The 19,130-nt window shown below is 39.8% G+C and overlaps 2 protein-coding genes across 2 annotated transcripts in view; one reads left to right on the top strand and one right to left on the bottom strand.

The window, feature by feature from the left end:
• The window catches only part of GMDS (GDP-mannose 4,6-dehydratase), a 422,070-nt gene that overhangs the window by 399,678 nt on the left and 3,262 nt on the right, over positions 1 to 19,130 (top strand). The gene's annotated exons all lie outside the window — the stretch shown is intronic.
• The window catches only part of FOXC1 (forkhead box C1), a 29,713-nt gene continuing 16,403 nt past the window's right edge, over positions 5,821 to 19,130 (bottom strand). The window contains exon 2 of the mRNA XM_065629845.1: positions 5,821 to 5,902. The gene's annotated coding sequence lies outside the window, so the exon portion shown is untranslated. The remainder of the gene's footprint in view (positions 5,903 to 19,130) is intronic.

Here is a 19,130-nt window from a genome sequence, read left to right as displayed (position 1 = left end):
AGATAACGATGCTATTCACGGTGATGGGGGCTTCATGCTCTGTGCCTTTCCAAGTGTTTAGCAGTGAACACCCACGATGAAGCAGCAGTTTACTTTCCAGTTGATGTGCAGTATTCCTCCTGCAGAGTAGGTGTTCTCGGTAATGATTTTGGCAAACATAAGATGCGCTCGGGGTTGTCTTCACAGAAGAATGAGGAATGCAATCCTCAGTTGCTAACAGGTGAAATATGGCTCTCTCAATCAAAGTGATCCACTGCACATCTATTTCAAATCTGACATGTTATTTAAACTTGTGTGTCTGCTGTTTCTGATTACAGTGCCATTCAGAGTGTCTGGGTTTCAACACAGTAAGATGGCTGCAGTTGAAAGGGAAGCATTTCTTTTCCACTTCCCGTGAAGCTGTGGTCCAATGGATGTACTTCAGCCTCTTAGAAAACAGGCCCTATTTATCTGAAACAGCTCAAGATAAAATAGAGCCAGTTGACATGACATGTCACATCTTTTCAAGCACAATATATTTTAAAGCGAATGGGCCAAGTTCCTTCCCAGCATAGCTCCATAGAAACCCGCTGGTTTGATTCGGCAGGTAGCCAAATATAAACACTGTTATAGAAAAGATTCGTTTGGAATCAAACATGGAAAACTTTTGAGCTAGGTTGATATCTGAAAATATTTGCTCAGTGCAATTAAGATATTTGAGATACTTGGCTAGATTCACCTTAGGGTTTGTACTAATACTGGTATAAACTTTGTGGTGGGTCAGAGCCACAGATAACCGCAGGATCATGCAAGCGACACAGGGTAAAAGTGACCAAAGTCCACTTTGCTTCAGGGAGTTTTCTGCAGTGGTCTGCAGACGACCCCAAAGCGGGACATGCTCAATGGGAAGATCAAGTGACTGTTAGGTGAGCAACCACCTAACACATTGCCTTTCCTTCAGGAGATGCCGCCTTTTTGAACATACATGGAACTCAAGAGGGAATTAAAGCTGCAGAAATCAAAGTCCTTTCTCCACCAGCTTCCATCTACTAATAATCACAGAATCACAGAATCACAGAATGGTTAGGGTTGGAAGGGACCTCTGGAGATCATCTGGTCCAACCCACCTACTAAAGCAAGTACATCTAGAGTAGATTGCACAGGAATCAGTGGAGGAAAAAAAAAAAAAAGTTTCTTTAAAGGTCTGGAGTTTCTTTTCTTCTAGGAGACACCCTAGGGTGTTACCATGCTTCAAGAGGTGACTTCAAGGCCAGCAACACTCCCTGCATGCAACACTCTCTTGCAGTATTGTCTCTTACCATTGTTCTCTGTTGCTTAAATATTTGGAGGGATCTGTCATGTTTTGTCATTGGACTTCAGCCTTTGGGACAGTATGAAAGGCAAATCTCTAGTGCTGAGTGGAATATCTCAGCATTTGACAGAGACCTGAAAATTCTCCACCTATGATTTGTCCAGACCAAGGCATTTAGCAGGATGTGCCAAATACCTCTCACACCTTCAGTAAATTATTCATTGGTACCCCCATAATGTACAATTTATTTGGATTCATTGCTGCTTCCAACTGCATTTTAGGAAGAAGGACAAGACTGAACTCACGGAAACAGATCCTAATTTTTACACCAGTATAAACCACTAGGAGCTCTCTTAAACGCAGAACTGCCAAAAGTCAAGACCAGGTCACTATGGTTCTTGGCATAGGGGAAGATACTCGAGTTTGTTTCCCATTAGTTAGTTAGCACTTTCAGTATTTTGGTTGCTTCTCTTGCTTCATTCATCTAATTGCCAGAATCTTGAAGAATTTTATTCCATGGAGGCAAATGCTATATTCTTTTTTCCAAGCACTGTTAAATCAGCAGGAGTTACTTGTATGAAATGTTATAATAGCAGTCGAAGTAATACGATATTATGTGTTTGTGCCTCAGTTAAAAATATGTCAGTGGCCAGACTATGTCAAAATGATACTGTGATTCTTCAGTTGCTAATGAAAAAGTAATGATAAGCTCCAAATTGTTTGAGCATTATTCCTCCCACACGCACACACCCACTCACAGATCCTACTTATTAAATGTTGCCTTCGTTTTGGCTGCCAGTAGTGAAAAGTAGTGTCCATTTTAAACACTTACTTGGCATAAGTATTTCCCATCTCCGTTTGCAGGCATTTGTAAACACTGCCCATCACAGTGCACAAGGACAGCAATAATCTCTGTGATAGCCAAAGCGCACTTTCAGGTCTAGGCCTTAACAAAAGTGTAGTAAGTTGTAAAAATGTGGACTGACCTTTCAGTATCAAGAATAAGGGCAAATAAGCTGTGAGGCAGAGAGCAGCAGCTGTTACGTTTGTTACCTTTGACTTTAGGCTGCTTGGCAGAGATGTGTCAAGTGTCTCATTCAGCTCTTCACTACTGTGGAAATACCTGTGCTAAAATGTAAACTTCCATTATATAAAACTTTAACAGAAAACAGCATTCTCTTAAAGCAGGGATGAAATCTCTGAGATCTGGCATAGGTATGGACTTCTCTCTAAGGTCCAGAGTAACCCCTGAATCATGCGGCAGACAGATCCAGGTAGCCTCAATTAAAATACGAGAACGTTAGGCTAGTCTGGTGGAGAGATATTGCTGTAGAGGTGGGAAGAGGGCCTTCAAGGAGCAAGTGTAATAGTAAACCCTTGTGCAGAATCTCAAGATAAGGAAATGTATGTCTTTTTATTGAAATTAACTATCATGAAAGAGAGATTTTGAATGTTATACTGAAAGAAAGGTGCAGGACCCTCCCCAGCTGCATGCAGTATCAGGTGATATCCTGATTAATAAAATATACAAATTTATTTCCATTTCCTTGGGGCTGATCAGAGAGGATCCAAACTTTTATTGGATCAACAATTAAAGACATAAGCAGATAAATGGAGGCTAGCTCCTTAACAACCATGAAATCCCAGTTTGATTCTCTGGCAAAAAGACTTTCTGTGTATAAAATAGAGGACCTTCTGTCTTCCTACACATGAGGACACTGCTTACATACTGTAGAGAACCATTGGAATACAAAAATTAATAACCATATTGAAGAAAAGGAAAGGTGGGTAATTTTTTCTTTTTTTCTGATAGCTAGTACTTGCAGTAACAGAAGCATCTAAAAGCATGTACTTCCAATGTATTTCTTGATTTTGTAAATACAGGCCTATTTTTCAGTGGTTAACTTTGCGAAGAGATATTAATTTTTAAATAGAAATATTTCTTAATTTGAAATAGCAATGCCTCATCTGCAGGATGAAATAATAGTCCTGTTAGATAAGCTGAAGATCATAGAAACACAGTAGCAACACTTGCACACATCTTGCTTACCTTCTGTGGATACAAGTAAGACATTCGTTGCTTTTTTTATACTTCCGGTTTCTAGTCACATCCCTTAGTTTGAATACAGTAATTTTCATCAGAAAAGAGGGAAGAAAGATGTATTGCTGACTGTCTATTTTCCATTCCACAATTCAAGCTGTACTTCACCCCCCCAGTGTATGTTTCCATCTGATAACTACCTTATTACATGTAGCTTGATCTAGGTCTTGATGGGACATTGTTTACGCACAACCAGGCAGGTGTTAAAGCTCCTTTCATCATCTTAAGGAGATATAAACATCTCTAGTACCTTCAGTGAGAACTCACAACAGACATCTCATTTATTTTGTAAATTCAGTCTGTATTCCTGCCCATTTTGTCCTTATGGATCCAGAGCACAGCACTTCTCTCCATTATTTAATCTTTGTTTCTCTTCCTCCATGCCGTTCCCCTATATCTGTAGGGTAAGATAGCAAGGAAAAAGGTGGGCTCAGTCCCTTAATTTCTGTTTCTAGCTACTCAGCACAAGTAGCTCAGTGATTCAGCAGACACATGGGCACAGTTGGCTTTGGGGACAGATATCTGCCTCTTAGAGCCCCCTTAGGAGCTGGCTATATCTCTACTGGAACTATTGCGAAAGAAAAATGCATTTGTGTAACTGAGCAAAACACAGTGGGAGTTTGGTGCTCAGTCCAAGGTGTGTGATTCCACAGCCTCATGGAGGGACAGCCTGGATTTCTCATCACCTGGGGCAGAAATAAGATTCTAGACGCAAGTTCAACAGCTCTGTATTGCCACTTGGAGGAAGGGTGAGATTTGAGGTGCAGGATGGGTCAGACCACCATAAGTGCAGTGGAGGAGGTTGGATTCTACAATAAGAGACTTTAAGGGTCTGTACTCATGGTGCATTAAGAAGGTGGGAGCTTGACAGAGTCTATTGAATTTGAGCTGGCAAAATATGTTCTTTTACAATTCCCGTACTCCAGGCTGGTGCACTCATAATTTTCTGAAACAATTGTTGTTTACACTAAAGTTTTCCATACTTGGTCTTTCTCCAAAGGCAAATTTCATTGTCAGGTTTTAGTAGAAACCCTGCTGCTGCTGCTTGGGTGGGCACATGCAGGGAAGAAGAATCTTTTTAAAACATCTGAATTTTGTCATGCAGACAGAAAAAAAATGGCTGAAGTCGGGTACTTGGAACGAATGAAAATCTTCACTAATATCAAGCACAGATGAGCTTTTGCAGGGCAATATGAAGTGTATATTGCTTTAACTCATTTGGTTAAGGTCAAGAATGAAGTGACACAGTGTCCTGGCTGGTTACAGAAATGCTGTTCCTCTGTGCAGAACTGATTTAAATATTGAGCTATGGTTCAGTGTTGTTGATTTCAACATGTGATGCATCAACCCCACAATTTAACAGCAACCTCAATTGTCTAGAGAACTTGCAAGCCCTCCTGGCAGAGTTGTGCAATACCAGAGGGTTCGTTTGTTTTGTTTTGTTTAATGGGGTTGTAACCTTGCCAAGCAAAGAGGCAGACTTCACAGTACTCTGCTGAGATCACAAGAATCTTCAGGAGCAGATCTTTTTTAAAATTGCTTTTGGTAACATGTACCTTTGGGTTATTGAATTACAGCAAAGCTCGTATTTCCACTATATACTCTCAAGATAAATCAGGAATTTTACCTGACTGTTGCTCTCCAATCTTGGAAAAGTAGTTTCACCTTTTTGTCTACCTCTGAGAGGCTAAGAATTAGAAATGACCTGACAACAAATACTGTGTAAAGATAAGAAATTACTGTTGTTATTATAGATAAATGGAAATTTTTGAGTTACTACAAATACTTATTTTATTGCTGCCATTGCTATTATTGAATTAGTACTTGTGGAAAAGATCTGTAATGTTAGAGGAAATAGAGAACAGAAAGGAATAGTTTTGTTTGACTGAGAAGGAAGACAAAGGTGTTAGGCAATTAAGAATCCTCTTCATGGTCCAGTCCAAGAAAAATATTCAATAAAGTTATATTGGTGGTAATATAGTGATCTTCCTGGTAGCAAAACTGGAGGTAATTTTGCTATCATTTTTTATTATTCTTATTATCTACTACCACATAAGTAGGAATCCAGAAGTGCCTTGAGTCAGTTTGTACCCAAAGCAAACATCAGCATTCTTCTTGAAAGCATTCCAGATGTAAGCAGGGTCATAAAACAAAACAGAAAGTTGACGGTTTTATTGTGATGCACGTTACAATCAAGTAGTTATCTGATGGATCATCTGCTTTTTATGATCCATGATGAAAAATATAGCTGTCATATAAGGAATAGATTTCTCATCATAAAACTTACCTCTGTAATTTCAGCACCTGAATAAGTGCTGCCTCAGGTGCTGATTGTGCTAGTAAACACTGTCTGAAGAGTGATTTCCCCATCTGTTTCTCCTCCTTCCATTTAAATGCACAGTTTGGCAACGAAGAGTGTTTCTGCAGTTCCCTTGCTTTCGGCAGCTGCTGCTATTAAAGTTCTCATATGAGAAGGTTCCTGTTGGGTAGCTGGTGATGCAGGAGTTCACCTAGGGAAAGAAAAACCTTTGCAAGGTATGTAGGTCAGTGTCTCTGTAGATAGCTAGTGAAGCAATCTCTCACAGGGAAGTTAAGTCTCTGGTGGAGCAAATCGCTCCAAATCAGTGCTGCTATTAGGAGGGGCTGAATTCATTTAACTCAGGTTTCCAGTGTAATTAGTGAGAGAAAAGCTCCTAGTTAATGTAGATTTTTGTATCTCTGCATTGGTTAGGCTCTTAACTTGGCATCTGGGTTACATGTCTGAAATTACAGCTTTCAAACCCCTAGTGCGGTATTTATGTACAGCGTTTTCTTGATGGGAGAAAACAAGAGACAGGTTGAGGGCATAGATCAAAACATTAGGTCCCCAGAAAGCTGCAATAATTTCACCACTATCCATAAGACTTCTGGTATAAATTGCATGGATGTTAAAAGCGAGGAAACCTCTTTGTCTAACGTGATGATTGAACCACGGGAACAAATTTCCCTCTCGGATTTGTGCCGCGGACGCCCTGTGCTAGGGAGAGGTTATACGTTTCAGCGTGCTGACAGGCACTATTACATACTGTACTTTATTCACCCATTTCACTGGCCTCCAATAGCCCTGTGCACCTCTGAATCCCTCTGCCTTTGGCACTTCTGCTGGTGAGACTCCCAGCTGGGGGTGTGGTTTAGCTAAAATGGGTGCTTTTCACCAAAAAAGTAAATTATTCCTATACTACTGTCTGAAAAGTGTGGATCTGGAGCCAATTTAGTGAGCATAAGTTACAATTGACTTTGGAAGTAATAACTTATGCTTCAAGCTTCCTTAGATGTGTAGCCAGGGAGCTGTCTGACTGCATGTGTTTTTACACATCTTTCAGCTAAATTAGAAATCCAAGTGCAAAACTTAATGCGCAGAGATATCTTGAAGATTTGTGGCCTTCCCAGAAAGACTATGGGTCCATAAACCAGCCAGATGATCTCCTGGTTTGATATACTTTATTTTTTTAATTTTTTGTCACATATGGCACATGGGTAAATAGTAAATGGAGTTTATTATATCTTAATTAATGAATCTGAGTATAATTTGCCCTAGTCCTACCAGTCCTAGCAAGCAAACCCTGCTGGAAAGCTGATTATTGGAGGGAGACAACTTAACTGAACACCCTTTCCAGAGATGTGACCAAAGACTGAAATATATATATATTCATATATGTGAAAGACAGAAAAGCCTTGGGAAAGCAGAAGATGGGGATTGCACCAGGCTGGGGAATAGGAAGACAAGGGGTGGAGCCTTTAAGGAGGGAGGAAAGTAATGGTGAAAATGGAAAAAAAAGAGTAGTAAAAAAACATCAAAGGGAATATAAAAAGAATCATGAATTGGAGATACTGAGAACAACTGCAGACACTCAGTCCAAGGAGGAACTGAGCTGGGTACACATCCTATGTTATCTGTTGATGTCAATCAAAAAGAGCTTAAACTGAACCCTGAAGTCAAGGAGAGAGTCTGCTGTTGAATTTAGTGGTCTTTGTGTCAAGCTAGTGGAAAGAGGACTAAATAAAGGACATATATAAAGAACAAGAATACAAGAGCAGATACAAACAGTTCATTTCATCCTACTGTCAAATTTCTGAGTTCAGCCTGGTGGGATGCTACCAGCAGTGATGATGAGCATTACAAAGATTGTGTGTATTTAGCCCACTCAGCCACTGCTTGGTCAGGCTCCTGTTGATTTCAGTGGGAGTTTGCACATGAACATGCAAGTCCCTCCTCCCCAGAAATGGAAATTCACCACCAAAGTTCTGTTAGATAGCTTGAGCACGTGTATTGAACTGCTGGCATACTTTTAGTACACTAGTTAGCATCTGTGATGTGGTAAGCTAAATGATTTTAATCTTGAATACAGAAAGTGAAGCACTTAGATTTGTGGGAAGAAGAGCTTTATTTCAGAAACGTGTTGAAGTTTGTATGAAAATACATAACTTAAGGCACACACCTTAGCAAAAATTACCTAATGAGAACAAGAACCATCTCTAAATGTGCTTTTAATATATGGATTTGAACGTGTTAAACATTATGTATGTGGCTGCACTTATTTTTCTTCTAATGTAGAAAGACACAAGTCTTCACTACATTGTATTCTGTCTAATTCATACCCACACAAAACACAGACCAAGTAGGAGGAAAAGGAGTTCGTTGCACCTTTTGGTTAGATATGTGAATAATTATTCTGGATGTAAAGCAGCTGAAAATTATACTCTTTTTACCTAATATTTGCATGTCTGCTAACATGAAGGATCACACATTTCACACAGCTCCTACATAGTAATGATTGCGGATGGCAAATGTCCCGTTACTCATGTAGCTGGTCATTTTTGTATGTAATTACCAGAATTGCATGTTCAGTTCCAGTAACTGTGTGCACAAAAATAGGCTGCAACAAGCTGCTTAGGATTGTTAATAATATGGTCCAAAGTCTGAATCTTTATTGCTGTGTTGGTTTATGCTGGTTTTGTAACTGAGCTAGGAATTATTTTGGTTGTTGATTATTCAAGCAAAAGGAGGCATATGTCTCCAGGTACTGCTGGGGCTGCAGGACTGCAGAAGTTCTGCACTGACCTGCATATGGTTTAAATACTGAACTTTGTATAATGAGCTCATGGGCCAGAAGAGAGATACTGCACCCAGTGACCAGCTGTGGTACATGGTTCAAGTAAGGAACAAGCAGCTTCTGAAATTTTACATTTAAAATACACACAATTTGCACTAGCAGTGTCGTAGTGAGGCATAAGCTTTTGCCATGAGCAATTCAAACCCAAGCTGCAGTAGTTCAGGAAATACTTAACTGGCATTTCTCTTTTTTGCATATCACTGTTCTCATCAGTTCTAATACGTGTTTTTTTTCCCACCTTGACAAACTTCTTTGCCTTAAAGGACTCATGAAGGAAATAATTAAAAAGTGCACAGAGGAAAACTGTCTGAGCAGAAGGGGCAGAAATCCAAGGTGGTTTAGGGAGGTGCCCGAAACACTCTTCTGGATGATTATTAATTTTTTTCTTACTATTATTTTATGACGCTGTTTATGTTTAATTACTCATGTTTTCCTAACCTGTGTGACAGGCATAATTTGAAAAGCAATAGTAATGATCAAGCTGTGGAAGTGCCAGCTGCTGCCTACGTGCTCAAGCAAGCATAGAGCAGGCAGTGTCAGGAGACAGTGCTGTCTCTTGATTAGATCTGAACTTCTTTTTCATGTTGAAGAAAACAATCCTGACTGTTATTATTTAAATATAAATAGTGCCAAAAGGTGCTATGAAAAGTCAGAACTCTCTCAGTTCACTGCCTATATGGAATAGTAAGTTAATAGGACTTCAGTGCAATATATGCTATTAAATTATATACTGGTTTAGTTTTAAAAGATATGGTTGGTTTATCCAACTGGTTTTTTTAGTGTAAACTGCCAGACGGCCCAACTAGACTAATATGATCCTTTTTTTATATACCAGTGAATAATTTCAGTCTTTATATTTTCAAATCAAACCGCAAGACCACAGTAATTAGCAGTTCTGCCATATGCTATGTGCTAGTGTATTGTAAAACTAATTTAGAAGTTGTAGTATCATTTTGGTTTGGGTTTTTCTGGCTACTAAAGCTTTTGGTTGTTCCATGCTTCAGTTGTGTGCTACTGCAGTGAGATGTTGTGGGTAGCATTGTTGAACAGGTAGTAGTACATTGTCAAAACGCGAAATGTTTTCTGATTTTTTTAATAGTAAGTGGAGATTTAGTTATTAATTTGTGGATACCTTGGCAAAAGATTATAAAGCATTGAGCAGCTTTTGTGACACATTCGGATGCTTTTATATTTCTTCTTTTTAAAACACATGGGATGATGCACTCTAAAAAGTTTTGATAAAGTCTGATGTCTTTTGGAGTGAAAATGAAATCAAGGAAAAGGGAAACATTCTACTTTAGGCTACAGCATCAGTGCACTGCAGTGTCCTTCCTTGCAAAGGACAGAGTGAATCCCTGCCTGAAAGACAGGGAAGCGAAATAAATGTCTATTTGTTCTGTGTTGCCAACCTTTGCAAAAAAAACTTGGTTTTTTGTTTGTTTTCATAAAACAGAAACTTTTGGGATCCTGTGATTACACAAATCTCCACTTTTTGACATGTTGAGTTTTTGCTCTGACCTTGTATATGTAGAGAAAATCTTTGAAAAGATGAAAATTAAGTCTTTAGAGCACAGAGACAAACCAATAAACTCATGAATTCTGTTACTTCCAAGTCAATAATAGAGGCCTGGAGGGGAAAAGTTGAGCAAGTTATAATTTTTTTAATACAGGGTGTTTCAAAAACATGGACCAGATTTCATGATGGCAACATGTTACAATTACATAAAAATGGTTTAACGACTTATGAAGTTTTAGTAACTTTTTAATAAATACTCTATGTTCCCTCAACCTCTTGTATGGAAAACATCGAGATGATAGTTGAATTCATGCCAAATGCCTCTCAGTTGGGTCCATCTTTTTGAAATACCCTGTATTACTAGAGTGAGTATTTGATTTTTAAGTGAATAAAGCTATAAAAGAAAATCCAAGGGCAGAAATAGAAGCTAAACTTCAGATAAACAACAATTTTGTGGTTAAATAAGTCACCTGCTGCACCAGGGTGCTCTGTGTCCACTCATACTTGGAGCAGTTTGCTGCTGGGGGGCTGCTCACTTCAAATCAACGGCAAGGACTTATTCAGGGCAAATGATGCCAGATGCACTGTGGTGTGAATGCTTCAGCTGTTTTATCTGTAGTAAGCTATATGTCAGAAGGAAGTGGTAGGATACAGCCTGGGTTCTCTTCTTGCTTCTCCCTCTCATTCCAAGGGGTCGGTCAAGTCCCTAAATCATTCTGCCTCCCAGCTTTGTAAAATGGGGACGACAGTGCCTTCTTGCCATTGTAATGTCATTACTATTGCTTAATTATATAAAATCAGTATCTTTCTTCTCTGGTGGTCCTTCATAGTCATTGCAGCACTGCTGTGAAGCAGTTCTATTTTGTCTAGTGGTGTTACGTCTAGTTGAAGTCTTGCTCAGGTTACAAGTGGTTATGAGGCTGCCAAGATGTTTATCTAGCTTTCTTCAGCTGCTGTTTAGATTCTCAGCAGATACCTGATAACTCTGTCATTCATGGCTTTATGTGTTCATAAACATTGCCCATTATGCTGGAATACATCAAATGAAGTAAACCAAGACATAAGGTTTATGGGTGACTCGCACTGGAAAAGAGATGTGAGCTGTAGATGAATTCTAACAGAATATTGCAGGAGGTGATATTTGACTTTGATAGATTTTCAGAGAAAGGACTGCCATTTCTGTGTTTGTGCAATGTATAATGGGACCCTTACCTGGCGTCTCTGTGCTGCCAAAATGTGAATGAAAAATAGGATTACTTGTCCGAGGAAGAGCTCTGTCTTTCATATAAAAACTTGGCAATATACGATTCCTGTGTGAATGGGCTCAAGAGACACTTTCCTTGTAAAGGAATCAAGTGATGGATGAGGCATCTCGCATTTTAAACGTTATACAGGTGAAAGCATTGGAGTATTCTGAGCCCATGCCTATTGCTGTGTATGTCTGAGTAGTTTGCTTGCTTTTTAACTGCGGAATAAAGGAGGTTTGGTAAGTAGGGCAGGACCATCAGAAAATGCTGTTTTCCTTCTAGAATGCTTTTTCGTATTTGACTGCTGCAGGGTGAAATAATAAAGAATTTTTTGGTAACAGATCAAAAATTCTTGTTTAATTGAAAGTGTTTAAGCAAAGAAGGTCATTGAGAGGACAGATTTCAAGAAGTAGTATTTGCATTTGGTGACGGTTTGGAAAGAAACAGAGCATATTATGTATGCTTTAAAGTATATATGGTGAATGCACTGCCAAATCTGTGGAATTTTATAGGCAACTACTGTGAACTGTAATAGCAGTAAAAGAATCCGCTTTTTACCTCTACTGAAACTGGCACTGTAAGCTTTAGGATATCTTTTTGCTTTTTTAAAACTTATTTCAACATAGTTTCAGCCCTGTCAGCAAACCTCTGCTGTGTTAGTGGTAATATAAATTGTCTCCCAAACCCTGCAATATTCTACACAAAATTCACAACCTGAGTGAAGAGAAAGCTGGTTCTGGTATGCGATGGAGAACCACTGGAAAGAGGAACAAGTTTGTGGGGATGCACAGAAAACGCCTGGGAAAAAATGGAAAAACATTCAGGTGAGGACATCATCGTATCAGAAATGAGGAGAAGAGAACAAAATCTCAGTGTGAGGTGACATATTTTGAGGGTGAAGGAGAGACGGGCAAGTAAGGCCAAGTTTAAGAGGATGTTTGTGAGGAACAGGAGAATGATGCTCAGAAGAGAAATGGGAAGATCTTGAGTGAAAGAGAGAAACTGGGAGATACATCAGTAGGACAGAAAAATGTCTTACGATAAAAAGAGAGAAATGAGATTTTACAGGAAAATAAATTAGCCAAAAAAATGTGGAATATTTAAACAGCAAAGAAAATGTGATAAATTAAATCCCCAAGGAAAGGGAAGGATGAAAGAGAACAAAATACTGATTTTTTTAAAGAAAATATTTTATTAATATTTTATTAATTTGATTGATTTCTTGAAAGATTTTGTGGTGGGTTGGATTTCTGCTCTGAGAGAAAGTGAAAGATGGAATAGGAAAACTATTTTTTTCCCAGGCTTTCCTGTGCAGGAAATGTAATAGGAAGTTATTTTTATTAACCAAGATCAGAGAACATGCAACAACAAACTACCAAGAATGGTGTGGAAAATCCGGTTATTTTTCCAGTCAGACCAGAAGAACCTGTGGCCATTGACCAGCAGGAGCCTAAGGGTCAGATTATTCAGCAGCAGGATCAGTGAACTGAATGGCTATTGGAATCTGTGCATCTTTTAATATGCCCCCACCAACTTACATTGCAGGCAAAAAAAAAAAATCTTGAATGCCATGTATCTGGTATTTGCAGCCATTCGCTAATTGCTTTATGGTCTGTTTTGTCTATCAAATCAACACAAAAAGTGGACTTGTTAGATTTATATTTTCAAATGTGAAACCAATTGATTTTATGGAGATATACTGCTTGCTGAGCAGTATTTTTCCACCAAGACAGTCAGGTTACACTTGCCACCAAAAAATAACAACGCAGAAGAACCAGAACAGTGACAGCCTTGGATAGACAGAGAGGAGTGTCTTTTGCAAAGTGTTTTGGAGGTTGTCAGGTGGAACGCACCCCTCACTTCAGAGTAGCTGTCATGCTGAGTGAGCTGAGGGAGCTTTATTGTGTTCATATATAGAGTTCCAGTTTCATGGAGTTCAATTTTTCCTCATTATCTATTAACATAATAATGTGATAGTAGCCCTCCAACTAGCCTTGATGATAAGTATTTGCACCCCAACTATCTTTTGTCCTGACTGGAAATGGCAGTATGCACAACACCTAATACAGATAGTCAAAAGCTTCAGATATTCTCCAGTGAAAATGAAGTGGATATGCTTAACAGTTCATTCTTAGGAACATTTCTCAGGATTTCATAAAATGAACTTAAAAGGCAGGAGGAGGAGAAGTAAATCTACCTCTCTACCAGATTTATGCTGCTGAAATACAGGCTGTCAGAGGCTGCTGTGGCTTGCAGAGCACTCTTTCAAAAGCCGTGAGCTGCTGTGGCAATACTCAACCCACATCCCTAACGCCTTTTCAAGGGACTGTGAGACAAGGGAGTGGGGAGCACAGTGCCTGTATTTGCAGCAATGGCATATTTTTTTAATCTGTAAAGGAAATATTCAGCTGGCTACCTTGCCTGGACTTACCAGTCACCAGTGTTGTATCTTAGCAGCCTTGGTTGAACACACATGCAGAGTAGGAATACGTTTGTTTATGGACAGGAAATGCACAAGCCCTTTAATGGATAAAGTGTGAGCTTGAAGCATTAAATGTGACCTGCTTTGTTGTATGCCAGTACCTGCAAAGGGTTATTCTTTGTAGTGTCCTACTTGGACTCAAGCACTAAAGCTTTCATCAAAGTAAATCTGATTATTTTGCACATGGTTTTCCTGAAAGGATGTTATGATTTTCTAGATGTTTGGTGGCTGGTGATAAATTAGGCTTTTATGATGTCATGTGAAAGGCCACTGCTTGGACTTCCTTCACTATCAAGTGCACTGGAGAATACATTTGGGACGTACTCAGAATCAGAAATTATCCTACCTTGTTTTTATTTTAACCCTTGTGTGGACCATTGCTTGCTTTGTAACTAGGGGTGTTCGGGCAAGGATAGCTTGCAGCAGGATGCCCTGGTGCGGAGCTACACCGATCCCCATGTGGGATGGCTTCTGATGAGCGAGCTCAGCTCCAGATCCAAAGCGAGTGGAATTCAGCACTGGCTTCAGGGATATCGGGCTGTAATTTGGGAGGAATTTTATCTGGCTCAAGGGACAGCACTGGCTAAGATGTTTTCTTAGGCTTCGCTCGGCACGTTAATACATCTGAGCAAGGCTCAGCCCAGCGAGGGGCTCTTGTGCCTGCAGCTCCGCCGGCGCTTGCACTCTGGCTGAGGTCTGCACATGCTCTCCTCCCAGGGACATCTCAATGCACCGGGACACCGCCTCCATCGAAGCGATTAGGGCCCGGCGACGAGGCTCCAGAGGCAGCTGAGGCCAGCTCCCCCTGCTTCGCCATTTTATCTGGGGTGTCGGTGGGGCTGCCAGGGCTGGCGCTGAGCGAGCCTGTTTCCCCGGAGCGGAGCATTGTTCCCGGCCTCCGGCTGCCGCGTGGCCCCGCTCGTGGACAATACCGCCCGGCCCCGACTTCCCGTGCAGACCAGACAGCTTGCTGTTTTCTTCACGTCTCTTATCACCCCCTGTCATTGAAAGAGAGGTCTGGCTTCAGCTTCGGTTTGGGCTGATAGGCAGCAGCGAAGTGGAAAAGGTTCAGGGGAGGGAGGGGAAGAGGAGGAGGAGAGAGCGAGCTCCATTACTGTTATTATCACCCTAATGTTTATTGCTGCTTCGAGTTCATTTGCCTTAACCCTTTGGAAGCTGCTCAAATTAAAGATTATCAAAGCGATAAGATAAAGCCGCTGTTCTAATGCCCCTGGTTCCTGGCGGAAAAGCAAAGGCTGCGCTCAGGTTTTATTGACTGTGTGGCTTGTGTTGACACCTTACTGCTGGAGTACAGTGGAATCCCGAGATAAGACTTTACCCTAAAGCTGCCCGGGAACTTGCAGGTTGCTGAGGTCCATTAAACAAGCAGGGGCTCAGCACCACGCAGAATCAGCCCTTCCCTCAAGTCCTGCTTCGACATGGTTTTAGTAAAAATTGAGCTTTCTGAATAGGGAGGGGATTTGCATAGGAAAACACGCTGGGGGAAAAAAACATTCTGCCTCTTATGTTAAATGGCATTTTGTTATACGTGAGTTTCAGCCTGTCGGTTGCTTTTGCCTTTTCCTGTGGTTCTTTGCAAACAATACTGTCTTTCTGCAAAAGACTGCTGACCTAAGAGTGGAAAGCAGTCTGTTCATGCTGCATTAAAACAAATTTAGATCAGGAACCAAATTCACTGGCGTTCCTCTATTCCCTTGGTACCCTAAATGCTCAACAACTTTGCTTTTCTAAGAACAGTGGAAAGAAAAAATAAAAACTGAGCGACATGTTACAGCTCTTCTTAAATTCCTAAAGATGTTTACTGTGTTCGTTGTTAGGCTTAGGCTTTTCTCATTGACATGTTTTATCCTCAGTCTCCTCATATTTACTGTGGAGATAGGAGTCTCTTGCTTTATAATTATAGTGGGGTTTTTTTTCCTCTGTTACTGTAGATATTATAACAAACACTACCCTTTGCAAAGAAATGCAGCCAGTGCTCTCTGTCTCTTCGATATCCATAAGCACTTACAGAGCAGCATACAGCAGATGCAGTGCTTATTCCTGTGACTCCTGGGGTTTGATCTGAGCTTAGCTGAACCGTGCATTGAATTTTGCACCAGCAAGGTGCACGTTTACAGGCTCTACAGCTCTGGTTTAGTCTTACAACTTTTCTTAACAGAATGCACAAGGAATAGCTTGGCTGAAGTCAAACAAAACTGCTCTCCACTGTTGCATCTGGATTAAGACATGATGATGTCCTAAGGCCTGGTGGCAAGTGCAGGAGAACACTAGGGAGTGAGGGATAAGGGATGGTAGAAGAACTGCCTGGTGAGCAATGCGTGCAGTCTCCTGACTATTTGCAGCAAACACTTCAACAAGCCTGTTTTCCAAGCAATGAGCTGCAGTAGGTACCAAGATATACTGTGGGCCTGACATTACTGAGATGTGCTACGTGAACCCTTACTAAAAACTGCTGTGAAAAATGCTCCAAAAAGAGCACAAAAGGGGAGACAGTTTCATAAGATAAATTTTAACATACACATTACTGAGATATAATGGCGTGAATGCAAAACTGCAAGCTAATGTTGTCTAATTAGGTAGCTATGTTTATTGTTTTTTCTTTTAATGGGATGAATTAAAGCTGAAAGGCGACAGTCTGAAGAAGGAAATAAGGAAAATAAAATACAGGCAAGGAAACTTTGGCCCCTAGAGTCTTGAAATCCTTCCTGATAAAACTTCTCAGGCAAAAGAGTGCAAGACTTAACACGCAAGCCAGAGCCTCTGCTGAGCTGGGTCTGTGCTCTTTGCTTATGGGAGCTCTGATGTAACAAATTATGTTCCGAGGGGTCGTGCTGGTTGTCAATGTAACCCTGGATGCTTTTCAGATGCAGTAAAACTGTTGTGTCCTTAGATCAAATCTGTTTATTTTTAGAGGTAAAGCCTTGTCTCTGCTGCAGCGAGTGGAGCTGGGCACAATTCCATCGCAGGTGTTTTACTGAGGATTTGATCTCAGTTTTATTCTGGTGCAAGAAAGAGCAAAAGCTGGCGCTCGGTGCTGGCGTCAGTGAAGGCACATTTTAAACGGAATCAGCTGAGCTGTAAGAATAAAGGAAGCCTTGGCCTTCTTTCAGGCCATGCTATCTCCATTTTCTCACATTGTCTCAAGGCTTTAAATTTGAGTTAAAGTTAATTGAATGAGACAGTGATACACTGCACAGTGAAACCAAATCAATTACTGCGTGAGTCAAAATAGGAGTCATGATGACACTCTGAACAAGAGCTTGGGAAATGTGATATTTACATTAAAATATTTCACATTTTTGTCTCATGGTTTTAAAAGCAAATTTGAAAATGCCTTACCACGTTGCACAAAAAAATTCTCTCTGCTTCTCTGTGTGTATTTCTGTATGTGCATTCAGACAATAAAACCAAATCATCATAAAATCAGGGTTAGTAATAATGGGGAATTTTCTATACAGTTATGCAGCCTTGGTTACGGAAAAGGTAAAACAGAAAAACTCGCATTGAATAAAAACACTCTTTTCTCTGAGAGACAGTCTTATGAGAGTAAGGTGCATATAAAGCCGTAGGAGAGTTTACTATCATATTAAGTGGCAACAGAGAATTTGCCTGTTGTCTTTTCTGTCTTCCTGCCCTTTAAATATTTACCTGAATGTTGTTTCCAACTCAGCTTGCCGGTAAAACTTGTCATTACTATTCACTGATGTTAACTGCATTTGCATGGAGAATAAGGGCTTGTTTCTCCCAAAGTGGATAACTAAAAGCAAAGACTTAATTTTATGTTTATGATCTGAATACTGTAAAAACAACAGAAAGCCTTAATCAGTGTTTGCAGGTTTGCAAACTCTCGGCTCACTATCTAAATCCTCAGGGTTTTCATGGAGTCAAAGGGCTTTGGTTTCCCGTCAGTATGTAAAGCACAATGCCACAGAAAAAGTTATCCTGCAGGAATACAAAACTTGAAGTGGTGCCACTTCATCAGGTACCTTTCCATCAGGAATAAAGATACTGGGCAGTGTACACTCAGCAGCAGCAGCTGTTTTTCAAGAGCAATGTCCCATCCCACCCCACACACCCCCTAAAAGAATCCAGGTTTTCTCCAGTGGAACCTCACTTCTTGTTTCTTTGCTTTCTGATCTGATTGTACCTCCAGAAAGTGAAGCTGTGACACTGAAAAATCAATATACTTTCATGATCGGCATGTCAGAGTATTTTTGGGGTTGCAGGTTTTTTGTGGATTTTTTTCTTTTGGAAGCCTGACAGATGCATCTCTGGTTTCAGTAAAAGACTCGAATAATATAAACAAGCAGTCATTCTGTTCCAAGAGGAGCTTTTTTTAATATTCTTATTTTATTGTAATTACCTTATTGTTTTCATATTATGAGCTACTTGTAGAAAAATACAGGAAACATGACTGCAATACAATCCTTTAATCAGGAATAGCTTTGTTCCAGTCATTATTTCCATTCAGTGTTGAAATTTTGACTAATAAGAATACTATGAAACTTTGAATTTAGATGTAATATAGTGTTAATATTATGGTTTCATTTGATCTCTGTACCTAGTAACTTCTATAAGGCACTAGTAACTTCTACGAGGCACTTTTTAACTAAGTGACATTTTGTCCATAATGCTATTTTCAAGTAAATCCAACTACAAAGTCGTGTTTTTCAGAAGCACATAAACTTCTTCACGACAGCCATTTAAAATCTTTTAACCTAAGTCAGATGGGGAATTTGTATTACCATATATATTAAATCTTTTATTTTGCTCACAGGTTATGTCGTAATACCTTTCCTGCATCATTAATAAAGCATGTGAACTTTAAAAAAAAAAAAGAAGTTTTTTAATACTTAAATGGATTTAATATCCTCGTTATTTGTGTTATCTCTATGTGTAATCCAGCACTGCAAGTAACTTCACTTTTACTGATTTGCAACCCTCCCCGCTCAACCTTATTTTGGCCTATTCAGCAGCTGAGTGTTTATGTTTTTGAATGAAGGGCTGGAATTAGGTAAAGTATTTTTTTAGATAAACTGTTTTAACAAAAAGCATTTGTCCTAGAAAGTTAAAAGACTGCTCCCAAGCTGTTCAAAAGCAGAATGCAGCTACATACAGTAGGCGATGGCAATTCATTCTGGTCTTCCCGATCCTTTTTTTTTTTCCTAATGGAAAGCCAGTATCCCAGATAGTCTCAGTTTCAAATGATGTTTATGATATAAGGATTGTGGACATAAAATTATTATTTACACAGCATTTATAAAAATGAAACTCTGAGTTTTATTATATGGCTTTTATGACATAAAACTAGGTGGTACT

This window comes from Caloenas nicobarica, chromosome 2 (assembly GCF_036013445.1).
Source record: "Caloenas nicobarica isolate bCalNic1 chromosome 2, bCalNic1.hap1, whole genome shotgun sequence".
Lineage (NCBI taxonomy): Eukaryota > Metazoa > Chordata > Aves > Columbiformes > Columbidae > Caloenas > Caloenas nicobarica.
The sequence above is the reverse complement of the archived record's forward strand: the minus strand, read 5'-3'. Positions and strand labels throughout refer to the sequence as shown.